This window comes from Podarcis raffonei, chromosome 1, assembly GCF_027172205.1.
Source record: "Podarcis raffonei isolate rPodRaf1 chromosome 1, rPodRaf1.pri, whole genome shotgun sequence".
In the NCBI taxonomy this organism is placed as follows: domain Eukaryota; kingdom Metazoa; phylum Chordata; class Lepidosauria; order Squamata; family Lacertidae; genus Podarcis; species Podarcis raffonei.
In genome coordinates, this window is record NC_070602.1 from 72,796,831 (window position 1) to 72,817,149 (window position 20,319).

At 43.1% G+C, this 20,319-nt stretch overlaps 1 protein-coding gene across 6 annotated transcripts in view; it reads left to right on the top strand.

The window, feature by feature from the left end:
- PTPRJ (protein tyrosine phosphatase receptor type J) overlaps positions 1-20,319 on the top strand; it is a 75,460-nt gene that overhangs the window by 314 nt on the left and 54,827 nt on the right. The window lies entirely within an intron of this gene.

Below are 20,319 nucleotides of genomic sequence, written 5' to 3' on the forward strand. Positions count from 1 at the left end.
AAACCCATCCATCTTTCGTCTTCCTACCTGTCTCTCTCTCTCCCCCCTTCCCTTACAAGTCCCTCCTTGGCTTAAGCTAGGGCAGCCTTATACATCGTGGGTAGGGGAGCCTGTAGCTCTCCAGACGCTGCTGGACTCCAACTCCCAGCATCCCCGATCGTGGGTTATGCTGCTCTGGGCTGATGGGACTTGGAGTCCAGCAACAGCCGGAGGGGCCACCAGCTTCCCCATCGCTGCTATAAATGCTTGGTTTTGTTTTAGGGGACTGTCCCCCACCCCCGTTCAGGATAACGGGACGTCTGAGGAGAGACATATAGGATTGGGGCCGAAGTCTAGAAGAAACTGCTCTGGTCCTTTTAAAACAAACGGCAACAGGGCATGACCCTCTCTGGTTCCTAGTCACTTCTGGCGTGTGTTTGTTTTGCACCCTGAATTCCTGCAAGCCACTGTGCATCACTAGACTCATTAGAAGTCAATGGGTTTAGCCAACTATGCGCTGTTACAAACTGGCTGCTGAGGAAGTGTCCACACATGACTCTGAATGTGCCTGTGTGCGTGTGGATATATTTGCGAGAGAATCATGAAAGAAAGCTTTTGATGTACATTCTGTCTAGCCGATGCAGTTTTTCTATTTGAACTACAGATATAGGGAACTGTTGACTAGTGATTACATAGCATAGCAATCCTATGTATGCTTACTAAGGAGGAAGCAGCATTGAACTTAGTAGGACTTTGAACACACATGTTGTGTGTTTTGAAGTGATCTCTGATCATGCCTGTAAAATCACTAATCCAGATAATCTAACATTTGATACACCTCAACTGCTTGTATTTAGACCCAGCATTTAAAACAGTAGCCAACCTTAATAATGCATGTTGGAGCACCTGCTCAAAATCACATAACTTGCACTCATTTCCCTTTAAATCGTCTTGCTGTGCTCTCAAATTAGCATGGTTAAAGAATGATAAAAGTAAAAAACTTTCCCCACCCCCTTCATATCCTTTAAATCTAAGTTTTTGGAAGAAACCATTATGTTAATCTATAATTAGGAAATGAGGAGGTGGTAGCTATTCTGGATGCCAACACAGAGTATAATTGTGTAATATTGGGTGATAGCATGGAATGGTGATCTTAATTCATGCTAGTTGCTATGGCTACAGAAATGGAAAGTTGTTTGGTCAGGATAATTGATCTGGAAAGAGATTATTGCCTATTGCCCATTAACTAATCTTGCAAATGCACCTATTAATGGTTTCAAAACTACAGTACATGTTCTATAAATCCATCTAAGCGGCGGAAAACCCAATTGGGCCAAGGGCCGCTAGATGAGAGTACTGACAGGTTGCAAGATGTGTATGAACACCTGTGTTGCTACTGTACTTGAGGCATTTGCTGACGAAGACGCAGGTATGACCCCAGGGTTTCCTACAGCCATTGTGACATGTAGTTCTGCCCTACTGTGGATGTGATGGAATGCAGATAAGGAGCGCTATCATAAAGAAGATCAAAGTGCAGTGCGTAGCGATGATTTTAATAGGCAATTGCATTCTTTGCTGTAACATATATTGGTTATGTAGCTTAATTGTATTGGCTAGCCTAGTCTATTGCCACTGCTGTTGTCATCGTCCATTTTCCCCAAAGAACTCTGAACATGCTGCAAGCCAAAAAGAAAACAATCACTTTCCTTACAGCAGTGGAAAGAGAAGTCCATTTTATTTCTTGCTCCCTCCCTCTCTCTCTCTCTTTCCCTTGTACACAACTTTCCCGTCATCATTGCTATTGGTAGATGATACACCTTTTGAAGCAAAAGAGATGGTTGGGTCAGAGTTTACTGATTGCATTAAAAGTTTGGGTGAAAAGCAATATCATCTAATCTAACTTGGTCTGAATGTTGGTATTTCTGGGAGTCTTAATATGAGAAAGGAATCAACTTTCAGAGAACAGATGTGTAGTGTATGCACACATGTGGTGGTCCTGGTTAAGATATGGGAGAACAGACACCCCAAAGATGGAAGAATCCAAAATACATTAGGAATGGTTTTGTAGGAGAAAATTACTGCAAAGATTGGACAGGGTCACCCCATGTCTGAAACAAAAAGGCTTCTGATCTGCTGCTTAATGGTATAGTTGTGGCAGTCCCTAAATGAAGTTCTCAGATGTTCCCTAGAGTTATGAGACCTGAACAACTTTATTGCCTAATTTGGGATAAGGTAATTAAAGTTGTAGGAGGTATTTGAAGAAAATAACTGCAGTTAGACCATTGAACTGCAGGCTGATGTCAATAGTGTATTGGGGCCTCCTCTAATGTCACTTTCTAAGATCATGGGTGAATGCACTTTAATGCATATAGGTATAATGTTGAAAGGGCTCGCTTCTTGCATATTAACATTTCCCCAGTAATTTATGTGGTTTTGGGCGTCTTCAGGAACCAGTTGACATTTCCTCTTGAGTAACCTTCAAAGGACCACATGCCAGTAATGGGTGGGTCCAAAGGCAAAAATCTACAGACCAGCACATGTAAATTTTGACTTCATGCAGCTAGTTTCCACACACTTGTGCCCCTTTCTATCCTCCACCTAAACAAGCAAGAGGCATTATCAGAGTTCAAGTATACATTCCAGCCAGCAAAAACACTGGCAGGACTAGTAAGGGATGTGGACTGGAGAGACGGGGAGGGAAGAATTCCAAGGGCCAGGTAAGAGAGGTCTGGAGGGCCATATTTGCCCCCCTACCAGAAAAACACCCCAGGGCCTCCAGTTCCCCAGCTCAGGTATGTCGCCTATATATAATAATCTTTCAAATATGTCAAGCCACAAAAGTGAAAACTTTAGTAGTCCTCTTTCGATGGTGTGATTCTAAGTAAAGTGAACACATGAGGACGGATAATGGAGATGAGGACAAAATTCTTGGGGAGCCTTCACAAGTACAGGAGGCTGCCTGCTTCAGACGCTCACTGAACAACTCTTAGATAATTACAGGAGAGGAGAGGAGCGGGGAACCCATCTGAATTGCTCTCCCAGAACCAGAACACCATAATGAGCATCTTTGCCACTTGGGGTCCAGGTGGCCTTGATGGCTAGGAGTGCCTTGTATCAGCATTGGCTACAGCCGTTCCTGGATAAGGGTAACTTTACTATGGCAGTCTGTACATTCGTAATTTCAGGATTGGATTACTGCAATGCTAGGCTGTGGAGATGTCCAACATTTCAGCTAGTGCAGAATGTTGTAGCTAGCGTGGTGATGGGAACAGTATGGCCAACAATAACACTGGTGTTAAAAGACCTGCACTGGTTTCCCATCTGCTGCAGGGCCAGAGTCATAGTTTTTGCACTAGTGTACAAAGACCTGAACAGCTAAGGACCAGGATATCTTAAGGACTGCCTTCCCCCAGCTGAATACTGAGATCAAATGGGTGAGCACTATTAATGGTCCCCTACGGACCAGAAGGATGGCTCCAGTCAACAAGCAGTTGTGCCTTCAGGGTTCGCGTCTCCGCTCCTCCACATGCAGCTGCTGGGTGACCTTGGGCCAGTCACACTTCTTTGAAGTCTCTCAGCCCCACTCACCTCACAGAGTGTTTGTTGTGGGGGAGGAAGGGAAAGGAGATTGTTAGCCGCTTTGAGACTCCTGAAGGGGAGTGAAAGGCGGGATATCAAATCCAAACTCTTCTTCTTCTTCTTCTTCAGTGTAGTGGGCCCTACACTATGACCTCCGTCCCATTAGAAAACAGGTACACAGCATCACTGCTAAGTTTCAGCTGTCTGGTTAAAACTCTTTTTATTTCAGGAGGCCTTTGCACCATGCATGCTGTTCTGATGTTTTACTTTTTTATGTTGTATATTTTTATTCTCTGTAAAATGCTTTAAGACCCATATGGGGGGGAGACGGGGGACAAAATGTAATTTTTAGGAATAAGATGGCTAAATTTGAGAATCTGAATTAACACAGCTTTAAAATAATGGATAAATGTTTCTCGACATGTAACCTGCCAGCCTGCCGAGCCTCAGCAGCTGAGCATCAGAGGTCCCCGTTCAATCCCTGACATCTCCAGGTAGGTTTGGGAAAGTGAAAACCCTGGACAGCTGCCCCTAGTGAATGGATACAATACTGCGCTAGATGAACCAATGGTCAGATTGAGTTTCCTATGTTCTCTCTGCTTCTACAGCCTTTGGGGCTGTCCCTGGTGGTCGCAAGTGGTTTAGTGCCACTTACCAAGGTTTACTTTTCAGATTAGGGCATTTTTGTTGTCAACAGCAAGACGAATGTGGGAGTGGCCCTGTGACTCAGAGCATGGGATTGATTGCCCTGACATTTTAGTTGAAGCCCTGTGCCTCCATTGACTACAGTGGCTTTACTTGCAGATTATTCACCCTTGCAGCATGTTTAAAGAGTCACAGATTTCTTCTGGCATATACTTTTATGGACTGGTTCCCACCTCTTCAAACTACTGATATGTCCCAAAGCTCCTTCCCACCACTTATTCTTTCTGACGTCTGCTTAATGATAATGCACATAAGCTCTTCGTTCCTTGGTGAACTTGCATTCCTTTCCCAGAAGCTGTTTCTGTGACCAAAGTTTGAGGAAGATGGTCACAGTTCCGCTATAATAAGCTTAAGTTGTGTTGCTGCTAGTTAATTAGTTACAAATGCTCTTATCACAGTCAGCATTTAATCTCTCTTACTTCCCTAATGCTGGGAGAAGCATATCTGGAGTTCTTGTGTCTACTTTACACTGAATAATGGAGAGGGAAGGGGAGTGGCAAGTGCAAAAGAGGGAGGACTCTTAGAGGGCAATTCTCTCTATTCCTGCAGCATCTTTCCATTCGCTTCTCCCTTTATTTGCCCCAAGGCAGTTTGCTAAAAAGCTTCAGTGTGAATTATTTCATTACAAAGCATCTCTGTTCAAAGCAAATATTTTGTTATTGTGAGTCCAGTTTGCTGCTTCTTCTCTCTTTGCCCCCAGCCCCCTGACTGAGCATCTGTCTTTAGTTTATGCGTTTACATTTTTTACACTTTATACATCTAGTTAATTTCTATCTCTCTCCCTCTCTGCCCCCAGCCCCCCCCCTTTTCCATTTCGCATGAAAAGGGTGCTTTAGAATATGGGCTTGGAAACTTTTGTTTTAAAGGAGGTCAGCAGGGCAGGGAAAATACTCAAGATTCCGAGGCATCAACATCAATTTTTTAGGCATCAGTTCAGTGTAGGGCTGAGAAATACTTCAAATTCCTAAATGCCACCATGGGCTTGTTAGTATCCAAGCAACCAATTTGATCAGCCCTTGTGATTTCTGTTTACCTATGGCATTTATTGGCTTACCTTTGTTAAGTCATCACGTGAGTCTAAGTGCTGCTGTAGCATAGTGGTCAAGGATGCAATATTACACCAGAGTTATGCAGGCCGAGGGGCTGGTGAAACACCAGTGGCACAACTGCTAACATCAGTGCAAGTGAGTAGCCACCATCATTTGTCCTCTCTGGGAGGAAAAACTGGAGTGCAGTAGTGGGGTCTACTGGAGGGTATCTTGCTGAGCCCCCACCCCCACAAAAGCAAAGACAGATAGGGATGCAATAATCTTCATTGGAGCAGTGCTTCCACTTGTAGAGGAATCCATCCGAGCGACCTCTCGCGTGGATGTAAAATCTCACACATGTCCAGAGAATAGTCCTATCCTTTCAATGCAGCATAGTGTCTGTGATCATCCTATAAAGCTCTGGCAGAGGATTCGTTTGCTTGCAAATGCTTCTGCTCCTCTGGTTGCTGCTACACTGAATCTGTGATGAGCATCCTCTCTTTTGTTCATTGCAGAGTTAATAAATCATAGAGTCAGTTGCAGCCAAATTTGTTCTCTGAAGCCAGACCAATTCAGAACTTAGACATTTCCCAACATGCGTAAGTATTCAGCCTAGGAAAGTACCCTCTAAATATCTGTTTCCAAATCTCTGGTAGACAAAGGTGCATGAGTCGTAAAAGTGTAGAATTGCAAGTAATGATCAGAGAATGCATACATAAATCAAGCTTGGAGTATGGAAGTATCAGCGAAATATAATGTATAGCCAGTGCTCAGCTATATCACATGTAGTTTTACAAAGGGGGTGGAAAGGGGGTGGATTTAAGGGCTAGCAATCTGAGAATAAATCAAGGTGATATCAATGAAGCAGACAAACTCTAAATCAAATACAAAATAAAGTCAATGCAGTGTTTATTTTTAGTGGACGGCAGATATGTAATCAACAGACACCACTACAATAATTCATTCTCTATCTCCATCTCTCTCTCGTGCACTTTAAATGAATAAATGAAGTTGCTATCCCATATCAGTCATTCCCTTCCCTTCTGCAATTAATGTTGTGTGAATGGTGAGATGATTCTACGATGCAAATGGTCCTGCCCATCCCATATGACCCTGTTGCTGCAACCCACCTCCCTACCCAATGTATTGGGGGCTGAACTTTTGCAGCAGAAAGGCGGTTCAACTCAAACAAGCTCCCTGCATGATTTAACAGTCTGGTCTTCCTGGGTCTTAAATAGAACAAGGCACTTCCTTCAGCTGGGAAGGTTCCCTGGCTCCCAGCACCACGAGAGACCGAAGGAATGGTGATGGGTTATGCATGGGAGGGGCAGGGTCACTCTCCCTCTCATGCAATGGAAACTTGTGTTTGCGTGTGCAGAGAACAACTGAATAGGGCTATTCTCTTGGCCTGAAAGTATTCGTTTGGGACAGCTGCTCCCGGTTCTTCCAAGGCAATGGGGAAAATGACAAATAGCTGCATTACCTGCAGTGAGAGAAGGCATATCAACAATGTCACGCTGAAATTTAATCTCTCAGGATTAGCCACAACTTTTTAAATGAGAGAGAGAGATGGAAATTCTGTGTACAGTTAAGAGCTCATCCCTCAGTGAACCTTCATACCTGGAGCTTACTGTTGAGAATTTTCATGCCATGTAAATTATCTTTTGTTAGAGAAACGTGAGATTTGAAAGCGTGTGGGTGTGTTGGTACATAATATAATTTTCTGATTACACAATGAGGATGGATGTTACTAATTACTACTACTAATTACAGGCTCGCTGCTGGAGAATATGAAAGTTGGCTAGCTTCGCGATATAGCAACCAAGTGCTTCCTTTTTCCAAAAATAGAGCCTCTTGCATATGGCAAGCTTAAGACTCATCTCTGCTCTACATTCTTTTTCCGCTACTCAGTTGAGATCTGCTAATTGGCTTCTATTCACTTAAAAGTAAGAGACCACTATTAGCTGCCTGCTCCTGCAAAACTTTAAAACAAAAGACAAAAACCAGAGGTTGCTAAGTGTCAGAAGACTCGTTTGGCTAGCTTTAAAACCAGCTCAAGTGGCAATCCGCACCTATAATATAAAATAAGACTACAAAGAGAGATGCAGTACTGTAAAAAGAAAGCAGCGAGAATATGCCTCAGTTCAGGTGACAATATGAATAGTCCTGACAGGCTTTGGCTGGATCCAGCAGAGATCTTTTTTCTGTTCTGTTCCATTTCTGCATGTGGCTTCTGCATATGGCAAGTCCTGTTTATTGCGCCTAGCTCTAGCTAGCGATGTGAATTAGCCGCTTTATAGAAAATTAAACCTCAAGACAATTTTTCGTCCTGTCTTGCTTTTTCTCACATTTGCTCAGATCACCACTTTTAGCTTCACAGGGACTTGGTCAGTCGGTCAAGGTTGAAAGATAGCAATTTGCTCAAGCGCTCCTGTCCTCCCTTGGCATAAACAAAGTGGTGGGAATTTGAACCTGGTTCCAAATTGCCATAACCAAAGCTCTTTGCCAGACAACTGCTGTGTATAGTCAATCTTCCAAACAGTCTCTTTGTTTCGCCACAGTGATGGTGAATGTATGCAAACACTTTGTTAAAATAGCAACAGATTTCATTTACATCTTTTAGGAATTCATTATGGGAATGAATTGATGGAAATTAATCAGAACCTCATTTTTGACCCTATATATCAGGGGAATCTGGCCCAATCGTCTTCTCAATCTGGCCCACAGACAGTCCAGGAATCAGCGTGTTTTTACCTGAGTAGAATGTGTCCTTTTATTTAAAATGCATCTCTGGGTTATTTGTGGGGCCTGCCTGGTGTTTTTACATGAGTAGAATGTGTGCTTTTATTTAAAATGCATCTCTGGGTTATTTGTGGGGCCTGCCTGGTGTTTTTACATGAGTAGAATGTGTGCTTTTATTTAAAATGCATCTCTGGGTTATTTGTGGGGCATAGGAATTCGTTCATCCCCCCCTCCCAAAATATAGTCCGATCCCCCACAAGGTCTGAGGGACAGTGGACCGGCCCCCTGCAGAAAAAGTTTGCTGACCCCTCCTATATGTAGCCAGGAAGGGCATATTTTTCACCTGAACAATTCCACACACAAACGCAAACTGTCTCTCCATAAACATGAAAAGCAGCAATTGCTCAGCTGGCAGCAGTTACTTGGCATATGTTGAAGGATGATGCCAAGAGTATGTGCCATTGCTTAACTGTTCATGTAGCTGGCTTCAGCTAGGTTGCTTGGTTTTGTCCTTTTATGGGGTTGAGATTTGCATATGCTCATTCTCTGTGTGATAGGCCATATCAGATTGGGGATTGGGCATGGTACTTAGGCTAGATCATGCACTAGATCATGATCATGGCTAGATCATGCACAAGGATTGCACAGTCATTATGGGACAGGTGGGATGTTTGGATTGAGACCTATGGGCATCAAGCAGGCATAAATTTGAGAATGGATGCCTGCAACCTTTAGATGCATGGAAAGAAAAGACTAGGGAGGGCTAGACTAAAGAGGCTGTCTGAAATGTGGTGAAGTCATAGGGATGGAGTTTTGCAGCAGATTGAGGTACCAAAACCATGACTTTGCAAATAATTGTTCCAGAAAGTTTATCTTCTTAAACACAAACTTAATTTATTTACCAACAGCTATTGTTGTAACTTAAATGAAATAATTCATTGTTAAAATTAAGCCTCCTTACTAATCTTGCTTTTAGTGTTTCCTAAAAGTTCCAATTAAAAAAACCCACAGATATGCATGTGTACAAGGCAGGGAGACCCAGAGATATGCATGTACATGTCGTGCCAGGAAGAGAAAATTGCCTTTTTCTGCAAACCACGCCCACCTGCCCCACACCTGATGTCATATGTGATGTCAGGTGTATAGCAGATAACGATGTGAATACAAAAGTACAGTTCTAATCTTAAACTGTTAAGCTTGCTGTCAGTGCTGGCTGGTGCTCACATCAAGCCTCAGGGATCAGCTTGACTGTGGAGTTCCTCTAGTGCAGGTGATTCCTGCCTAAAGTTGGGCTTGATGTAGTCAGCTAATTGACACTGTCAGGAAGCCCCACAGGGAGGTCAAGCTGGGCTGCAAAGAAGGAAAGGAAGGAATGGTGAACGTAGTTAATATGTGCTCCCAATTCTTTCCTTTTGAGGTTGGGTTACCTGATGATACGGTGATGTCAGGTAATCCGTCTACGTGGAGTAGAAAGCTTGATCCTGTTCCCCATTGCTGACTTAAGATGAGTCCAGCTAGATCAGCCTTTCTAGTCCAGCTTTCTTTTCCCACAGTGGCCAACCAGGTGAAAAGCCTGCAAGCAAGACATGAAAGCTACAGCTTTCCCCCCACTTGTGGTCCCCAGCCACTGATATTCAGGGGCCTTATGGCTCTGCTCATGAAGATAGCACATAGCTATCAATAACCAGTAGCCACTGATAGCCTTTTCCTCCATTAATTTGCCTAACCCTCTATTGAAGCTGTCCAAGTTTCTGGTCATCTCCATATCTTGTGGATGTGAATTTCATACCTTAACTATGCACCTTGTGAATAAATATATATTTGTCCCGAATCTCCCTCCGTTCAGCTTCATTAGAAGTCCCTCTCTTCTAGTATTATGAGTGAGGGAGAAGTGTCTGCATCACCACAGTTTATTGCGTATTTAAGAAACAGGCTACCTTAGTCATATGTTCCAGGTCATAAGCTTGCGTGTATTCTACCACATATAAGAATGCCTGGCAGATAAAAATGTACGTATGCTAAGTATGTATGCCATACTTGTTGTAAATCAGTCAACCAAGTAGAAAACCGTACCACCCAGAAAATTCTTTGCTTATATTTACTCTCCTGCAGTCTAGCTTTAAACAAGGAAATTGTGAAGTACTAATGAACTGACCTCTGGTTACAGATGTTTCAGGTTACAGACTCCGCTAACCCAGAAACAGTACCTCGGGTTAAGAACTTTGCTTCAGGATGAGAACAGAAATCGCACAGTGGTGGCGCGGCAGCAGCGGGAGGCCCCATTAGCTAAAGTGGTACCTCAGGTTAAGAACACTTTCAGGTTAAGAACGGACCTCCAGAACAAATTAAGTTCTTAACCCGAGGTAAGGTCTGAACCCATAAGGCTGTGATCCAAAATTTCACTTTAGCCATGAACTCAAGCCACTCCTATTCCTTCAATCCTCAGTCAACATTTGCAGTACAGGAGCAATAATACTGAACTACCTTGCAAAGCTGTCATTGCCAGATCTACAAATTTTGCTCTGGAGGGCAAAGGTTCTGCCCTGCAGCCTCTCCCTGACCCCTGTCTCTCTGAGAGCAGCAGTGCTGGGTTAAGGGAACAAAGAGGAGCAAGTCTTTATCCCCTTTGTGCCCCATTCAGGCTTCCATAGAATGTCCCACCTTTTTGCCCACTCCAGGAAAAGGAATGTGAGGAGGAGTGTCAATGGAGGACAAAGGGGAGAAACTTTTTCACCATTGACTGTTGTCATTGTCCTGCCTCTGGGCTGGCCACTGCAGCTTCACACTTTCCTCTCCTTGGAGTGGATAAGGAAGAGGGCTTTTCTTGGCCACTGTAGATGGGCCATAGCCAACCACACCTCATCCATTGTCAGGGCCTGACTTCACCTTTACATTCCTGCTGGTTACGTTCCTAGTGTCCACCCGCCTCTTTGAATATGTGGAATCTGGCCAGAACATAAGGACTGTGATGTGGCTGCAGTGTGCCTCTGTCCCATGCAGGATGCTGTTCTGCTGCCCGGGGCACGTATCCCCTCTTGCCCCCAGGCCTAAAAGTTAATCTGCAAATTAACCTACTAGTATTAGAGGTGGTGGATAGAATGCATATGAGGTGCTTTGAATGCTCAGAAAGCACTTTATATATTGAATCGTGTACTTATGCCCTGCTTTCCATCCAGAATTGACTCACAAAGTAGTTTACAACAATTGAAAACCATTGCGAAGAGGCGCTCAAAAATGTTAGCCATAAATAGTTTGTATGAGAGGATATTATATAAGAGCTACCCCCACAAAAAAACTGAATATCCATCTGTGCAAAATGACGGTTAATATTGTATAGATGACAGTACATAATACGAGTGTAAATATTGACACGATCCACCACCCCAGATATTAGCAGATTAATATACTTTCTGGGAGAACCCTAAGCAGTACTATTTCCCTATCATTTCTAATGCGCTGCAGTATGTGGTTTAACTGGTTGGTGCTTACTTTCAACACTCAAATTAATTCACATTCTTTACACCCATTTGAGGATTGGTTTGCTGGCACAGCGTAAAGAGTGAAGCCTTTGAGTCTTTGCTGATAAACATTAATCATCTTGGATATATCAGCAGTGTGAAGCATGTTCTGGATTTTTTTCAGTTCTTTGTGACCCTTGGCTAACTGGTGGCAAGAAAAAATTCCTTAACTAATAAACATTGTTTTAAATAGTCAAAGTCCCTTTTCTTCCAAGGCAACTATGACACTCATAAGCTATGCAGTTACTGCTGGGAAAATGTAGCCCCAGTGAAACCAAAGCTACATAGAAATAAGTCCTATTGATCTCAATGAAACTTCCTTCTAGGAAAGTATATTTAGGATCCCAGTCCTAAAATCTCACCTCAGTACAGTGTAGCTCAAAGCAAGGGCCACAGCTTTTTCCATTGCAAGCAAGTAGTGATCTCTGTCATTGGCATCATGCCAATATGACCCGATTAAAAAATCCAGAAAACAGATGCAGTGTACCACTACTGGTTCTGTGTGACTTCAGAATGAAGACGTGAGGGTTACAGATTTGAATGCTCTCGTATGTTAAAAATATAAAACACAACCCCCACTCTCTTTCTACATGGAAGGCAAGCACACCTGCCTGTCTCAGAAAGTCACTGTGCTGGTTTGGATGCTCAACCACCTACTGGAACTGCCCTATGTGGTACAAGGTGAACCACTTCAGTACCAGCACCTTGGACTCTCAAATCCCCAGCAGCAAAGTAAAAGCTGATGGCTGATAGTAAAAGATGCTGGGAGGTCCTGAAGAACCAGTAGGGCCACAATCCTCCTCTCCATCTTTAGATGCCTATCATCCTCTTGGGTCACACTAGTAGCAGTTTCTATCTCGGGTCCTAGCCTACTGGCTCTTTAAGAGGCATTGAATAGAGTTACAGTATTCTCTTTAAATCTTACTGTCTGGAGTGGCAAGGGTTAGACATAAAGGCCATTGCAGTGCTGGTACTGCATGGCTACAGATCAGAGGGAGAAATCCAGGTGTTCCATCACCTACAAAGATCCTTCGATGGAAAGTTCTTTGGAAACACAATGAGACTTTATGGAGATCATGCATCAGTATAACAATTATTTCACTTGTTGGTTGAGGAAATAGCATTGATTGGCCCTATCTCCATAAATGTTGCTTATGAGCCTTGAAATGGCACTAAAGAATGACGGAAACATGATATTTCTCCTCAGGTACTTCTCCTTTTGGTGAATTGCATACGCAGGCAATTCTCTTTGAGTATCGCCAGTAAGATAAGATGATGGATTTATCTTTGCAAAGTGTGTTTCTAACTCCCATTTCTGGGTTTCTCTGTAAGTGGTGAAGGCAAGAACCATATGCCATGTTTGATGGGGCTCCTTGACACCATATGGGGGGGCAGGAGAAAGGGGGGGCAGAGAAAGAGAAACTCAACCATGGGTTAGCACTATGTGGGCAAACTAAAGTGAGCCCATCAAGTACTGGTTTTCTTCACTTCCCTTTCTTCCTCTCACATGGGTGGGAGATGACTTCAGTCTTCAAATAACGATGTCACTTTGTGCAATACAAATCAGGAAGCCTGGATTACAACAAATTCTGGGAAATTAAACTGGTCAGCTTCATAACCTGTTGTCTGACGCCGGCTTGCTTTGAAACCACAGTTTGTTGTAACCCAGGTTACTTAATCTTATGAAACAACAGCATTCTTAAAAAACGAAACTATCTCCAGGCCACATAGGAGGGAAAGGAGTGGGGAGTTCTCAACACAACTGTTTGCTTGAGCTTGTTGCATTCCACCCATGTAGCATTAAGCCGTGGTTTAGTGTTACATGCAAATACAGCTCTTTGTGTGTGAGTGCCCCCCCCCTGCTATCCACAGACCATCTTCTATGTCGATTCTGGAACAAAAGGCTCATTAAAACAATCCCACAGCAGCATAGGAACTGCCTTGTATGGTCCATCTAAGTACTGTCTACACTGACTGGCAGTGGGTTTCAGGCCCACCCATGGATGCCATGGGATCGAACTTGTGACCTTCTGCATGCAAAGTGGATGCTCTGCCAAGGAAGCTATGGAGTTGCCAGGAATCAAACCTAGGATGTTTGGCATGCAAAGCAAGCATTCTACCGCTGAGCTAGAGACCCTGTTTTGTTCCTATATGTTTTATATCTATCATATATAACTTCATATATAGAATTAGATATATTTTAATATAAAATTAGATAATTTATTGCTATAATAATGCAAGGATCTCAATGTGAGGGATGTTAAAAAAATAAGACTATCAGATCAATAAAATAGAAACAAAATAGATGCAGGAGCAGGGACCAAACCCCCCAAAAAACCCCAAAACCCTTGAATGAATAAAGCAGCCCACTTAAAGTTCCTGTTGCAATCAAACAGAAAGCTGCTTTTAAAGCTTAGGAGTTGCTACTTGTTCAGTAGTGGCTACCAGCGTAATGGTTGGACTGCCAAAAGCAGGGGTCAGCAACCTTTTTCAGCCGTGGGCCGGTCCACCGTCCCTCAGACCATGTGGTGGGCCGGACTATATTTTGAAGGGGAAAAAAATGAATGAATTCCTATACCTCACAAATAACCCAGAGATGTATTTTAAATAAAAGGACACATTCTACTCATGTAAAAGCACGCTGATTCCCAGACTGTGCACAGGCCGGATTGAAGAGGTGATTGGGCCACATCCGGCCCACAGGCCTTAGGTTGCCTAAAAAAAGGTAAAGGTAAAGGACCCCTGACAGTTAAGTCCAGTCTCGAATGACTTTGGGGTTGCGGCGCTCATCTCGCTTTACTGGCCGAGGGAGCCGACGTTTGTCCGCAGACAGTTTTTCTGGGTCACGTGGCCAGCATGACTAAGCCGCTTCTGGTGAAACCAGAGCAGCAGACGGAAACGCCGTTTACCTTCCTGCTGGAGCGGTACCTACTTATCCTCTTGCACTTTGATGTGCTTTCGAACTGTTAGGTTGACAGGAGCAGGGACCGAGCAACGGGAGCTCACCCCGTCGCGGGGATTCGAACCACCAACCTTCTGACCGGCAAGCCCTAGGCTCAGTGGTTTAGACCACAGTGCCACCTGCATCCCTAGGTTGCCTACCCCTAGCCAAAAGGTTCTCAATGATTGAACTTACAGAGCAGAGACCTGGAAGAATGTGTTCTCTCTGCTAGTTTCTTATGCAGTGAGGGCTACTAGGATGTGCAACAGAGATAGGGAAAGAGGGCATTCTCATAGCTTGCTTCACTAGGGTTTTTTTTTGTACACCCCCCAAAATTACCTTTTAAAAAGGCAAAACCCTTGTACAACTATTTGCATGGATTATCTATGTCTTGGTTATTCTGTTTTACTGTGATGCCTTACTGCTATCCTATAAGGATTGAACTCCGTAAGTTTCCTTAGGGGTTGTAAGAAACTCACCACCACCACTGAGAAAGTAGAGGAGGTATCACACTTTTGGGCAACACACACACAGAGAGAGAGAGAGGGAGAGGGAGAGGGAGGGAGAGAGAGAGAGAGAGAGAGAGAGAGAGAGAGAGAGAGATGTGATGTTAGCTTAAAAGCTTTGTGCTATAAATTTAGTTTGCAAAATACTAATACTAGGCCAAAATGGCTACTGCAACACTGGCCTCAAATTATGAATGGGGGGGGGGGGGCTTGCCAGATAATACTCTTTGCCCAATTCTGTAATGATGAAATCCAGATGGGTACAGAATACCCTTTTGGAGACTTCCTATCCAACTACAGTGCATAATACGTTTGCATTGTTCCATTCACTGATAATCCACAGATGATCAAGTGTGCCTTCCACACCCATCGCTTGCTATGAGGTCATTATGAAAAATGCACATGGGTTTAATCTGGCAGGCTTTGTATCTAAGCAGGTGACTCATAGTGCCACAGCCAATTTTGTGTTTTTTTGTTATTAAAACATGCTAAATAGCTTCCTGTGATGAATTGAAAGAGCTCCTGAACTGGATGCCACAAATGACCTTTGAGTTTAGGATTTCGAGTGCAAGTTTGCTTAGAAATTGTGGCGAGTTCTTCAGAAATGTGTTTGTGTAGATGTATGGATGGACAACAGATGCTCAAACTAGAACCCACAAGCATACGCAAATTTCTGCTTTTGTATCTCGGGTGTAAAGAAAGAGAGAAAAAGATGAGAGAATGAGCTGTGAGGTCCCGAGTTCAAATTTCACCTCAGCCATAGGTTATTCAACTCACCTAAGGCAGGGTACCACCACTTAGCCTCAGTCTGCCATTTGTTACAAGGGGGTAACAAAACTGGCCTACATTACAGGGTAACTGTGTAGATTGCTGAGATCATGTACATGAATCACTTGAAAGGGTAACCAGGATTAGAAGTTGAATTTTCAGTCCTTAGGGTATAGTGTTGCTAAGTTTGAGTGATTAATGCTTAAGGAACCATGCTGTGACTAGAACTTCCTACAACTGAGAACGAAGTATACTGGAAACTAACAGAGCATGCAAATACTGGAAGGAACAAGATGCCTCCAGGCTTAGTAAACATTGCATCACACGGAAGTTTCTGGAGGGGAGAGCTAAGCCTCATCTGTTGCAAGAGTAACGTTTTATACACGTATGAAGTAAAAAATGCTATTGATTTTGTGTTCCTGAAAAAGAAAAGCGGGTCATTCGGCATAATTAAGTTGTGAGAATACTGGATTTCCTAGGTTGCCGCTGGATTTAGAATCCAGTGTAAATTAGCAGGAATGTAGCTCAGTTCACAATGAGAAGGTGGAGATCACCCCTGCAGAAGATCACAAGTTCAGATATTAGTTGGTGGGTTTAAAAATGGGCATGAGGCAGTTTTGCAACTGTGAGCCTTTGGGTAGCCTCCTCTGCCCCTGAATTGTTAGTTGTAAGTGGTGGCATAGTAGTATGGTTGTACCTTGGATCTCGAACAACTTAGTTGTCGAATGTTTCGGCTCCTAATCAACAACCAGAATGGATTCTGTTCAACTTCCAAGGTACGACTGTAGTAACAGTAGTGTGGACCTGCCCTACCAACCTCCATCTTGATTCCTCCAAGTTCACTTGCTTCTTTACTTACAACCAGTTCAGGGGGTCGGCCTGGCTCTCTGTTTCCTCCTAGGCTTTAGTGTTCCCCTTTGCAACTCAGGAGGAAAATGGGGACAAAACTAGCATTAGTTGGCTCTGTTAGTCATTGGCTCAGCCTCCATCTACAGTTGGGTTCCTTGCTTTCTCTCCCACCAGGGCTTATTACAATGAGTAATAGCAGTAAAGAATATAATTAATGACATCTGTGGCTTGTGCATCTAAGGACATTAGTCAAAATTTCATGTCTCCCCCAACTCCCTTTTTGGGTTCTTTATTTTTTAACAAAGAAAAGAAATGGGGAAAAAATGGCAATAACCCATGTCGCGTGTACATTTCAGCTTACAAGCAGTATCAGAAAATCCAAGATCAGCAAAATAATACAATTTCAGAACAGTTTCTGTGTTTCCTCCCTCTCAGTTCCCTACTGCAGCTTTACAGAATAAATCTTGAACACTGATGCCCCTGCTTTCTGTGCATTGATTTCGTTCATTCTGCATACGTAATAGATGGGAAACATTTTTCCAGAAAGTTATCCAAGCAGAAAGGGTTACATGGCCCATTAATTTGAGCTACAGTTTGTCCCCAGCTAAAAAGTCACATGTTTTACCAAGCCAACTGCAGTGGTACCTCGGGTTACAAACACTTCGGGTTGCAAACTCCGCTAACCTAGAAGTAGTACCTCAGGTTGAGAACTTTCCCCCAGGATGAGAATGGAAATTGTGCGCCAGCGGCGCAGCAGCAGTGGGAAGCCACATTAGCTAAAGTGGTACCTCAGATTAAGAACGGTTTTGGGTTAAGAACGGACCTCCGGAAAGAATTAAGTTCATAACCTAGGTACCACTGTAGTAATAAGTGGCAGATGCTTGCCTTCCCAACTACTGGTAGTTGCCCCTTGCAAATTTAGCAAACAATATCAACATGAATATTTTATTTCTTTATGGGCAGTATCCAGGGGCTTTGTTCTGTTAACACAAAGAATTACGCTTGCACAATGGAACTCCTCCCCTCTCCTCTCCCTGTACCCTTCCCTAAACTCCAGAGAATTGAGGGAAACACCAGAACAGATTTAGGGGATGCACAGGGGAGGAAGAGGGAAGAAAGCTCTGTTGCACAAGGGTAAATTCTTACACTAATGGAATGAGAGACTTGGTGCTTCTTTGAATGCAAGATGATTGCTTGGGGCTTCTCATTGCATTTTATCCCCACATCCTTCTTCCTGTGACAGATCTATTTATTATTTAAGTATATATCCTTGTGGAATCCCCAAAGTAGCTAATAACAAAATATACAACAAAATGCAAAATAAATCATTAAAACATATGCCATCATACCAGGTCACATTTTCATACCATTTCTTACATATCTTGAAGCAGGTTGAAATACACCATTTGAAATGCCCATTTATTAGTACTGACCCATTTATTTATTTATACTTTTTATTTATTGCATATTATTTATAAATAGACATAATTAATAATTAATTTTTAGATGTACAATATATAATCTGCTCTAAGAGTGTTAGTATTTGTTATATTGTACATCTAAAAATTAATAATTAAGTCTATTTATTCATAATATGCAATAATTAAAAAGTATAAATAAATAAATCACATGTCGTGAAGTGAGTAAGGCCAACAGTCCTCATTCCTCAAATGGTTTACCAGTAATAAATAATTAAACATTCAATTTATAAATGCAGTAAATTTTTCATTGAAACGTACTCCTTGGCCTAAAATGCTTTGTTCCCTCTTTAACAGGCTCCATTTAATGTCTCGAAATCTTTCCTTTTCCTTTAGGTGACTATTAATTTTATAATATACAGTTGTTCCCATAGCTTTCTTCCAAGATCTGATTTGTTGAGTTTCCAGTTGCTTTTCCGTGACTTCGCATACAAAATCCTGGCTGCCGTGATTATATATAGTGCTGGTTTTGATGTTCTGGTGCTACAGTACATGAGTTTTTTACATAGTTCAGCAGACATAAAAGAGGATCCAGTGGAACTTTGTACAGCAATTACCGTATCCCAAAACCTCTTAGCTTTGCTACATCCTTATCATAACCACAAAAAGTCTCCCTTATCTGTGTCGCAGGGCCAGCACTTAACCATTCCCCTTTCTCCTCAACTTTAACTGACTTCCAGGGAGCTCAGTGCCACTGAGGTAACATCTTTACAGAGATTCCCTTATAGTTATTTGCAACTGAGAAAGTAGCCGACTTGGAGAAGGGCTTGCCAACCTTTTGCAGCCCAACATTTGGAAACCTGAGAAACTGTTATGGGAGACTATGCCCCCCAACCATTGCAACCCCTTAATCTCTTACGACAGTGTGGTCTTCTCATGATAGGCGTGGGTGAACTCACAGGAGGAAATCTTTAACAATGTAGTAAGGCTCAGATGTTTTGTAAGGTAAGACAGGACCAGCACAAGGCAAGTCTTCTTTACTGGTCCCCATATGGATTTGGGCCTTAGCTCTGATCTTAAGCCAACAAGTTTTTTGATCATTGGATAACTGTTAAATTGACCAAACAACTTGAGAGTATGGGGGAAGCTAGCTGCCATGGCTAATGACCTATTTTCAGACAATGTCTCCTGTTCCTCTACAGGCCCAGGGAGCCTCTGTTTGTTAAGGCTTGGCACAAGAGGGGGTTAACTCTGTTTTGACAACAGGCTACTGGCACTGCTCTCCCAAGAACGGAAGCCCCCGAAAAGCAGAACAAGCTTGCGGTGACATTGTGGTGAAGCTTCAAGCTGCTGACAGATTGGTCAGAGGCGGAAAATTTCCTCACTTGACTCACTGCGATATTGCGGAGATGGTGGAAGGATCTAAGGCGTCTTCCCAGAAGAAGGGTAGTCTAAGGCTGCAGCCCCTAAACACACTCACTAGCAAGTAAGAAGTATTGAACACAATGAGTCTTACTTCTAAGTGAACATGATAGGACGGTGAGGAAGGAACAACTCAAAAGCGTTGTAGCAACCTTTGAAAGCTTGCTTTTTTGAAGTAGGAGGAGGGTTGTGATGTAAACCAGGTGGGGACAACCTTTTGTCAGGGTTTAAACTCCTTTGGGGTAATCTGTTGGGATGCATGTTGACATTGAGTGGGGCCAGAGATAAAAATGTTTTGGAATAAAGAGCCTCCTGCTTCAGTTTTCACTAGCAGTGGTGGCTGGTGCTCATTGGGACTGGAAGGGCAAAAGGCTGGGAGACCAGCAGTAGGCAGAGCACAAGCCAACTAAGGTCACATCCACACTATACATTTAAAGCCATCTTAGGCCACTTTAACAGTCATGACTCCTCCCCCAAAGAATCTTGGGAACTGTAGCTTGTGTGCAATACAGTGGTACCTCAGGTTGCAGATGCTTCAGGTTACAGACGCTTCAGGTTACAGACTTCGCTAACCCAGAAATAGTACCTCGGGTTAAGAACTTTGCTTCAGGATGAGAACAGAAATCGTGCAGTGGTGGCGCGACAGCAGCAGCAGGAGGCCCCATTAGCTAAAGTGGTGCTTCAGGTTAAGAACAGTTTCAGGTTAAGAACGGACCTCCAGAATGAATTAAGTTCTTAACCTGAGGTACCACTGTATAGCTACAATTCCTAGCAAACTACATTTCCCAGGATACTTTGGGGAGAGCCATGACTGTTAAAGTGGTGTAAGAGGGGTTTAAATGCATGTTGTGGGTGTGATCTGAT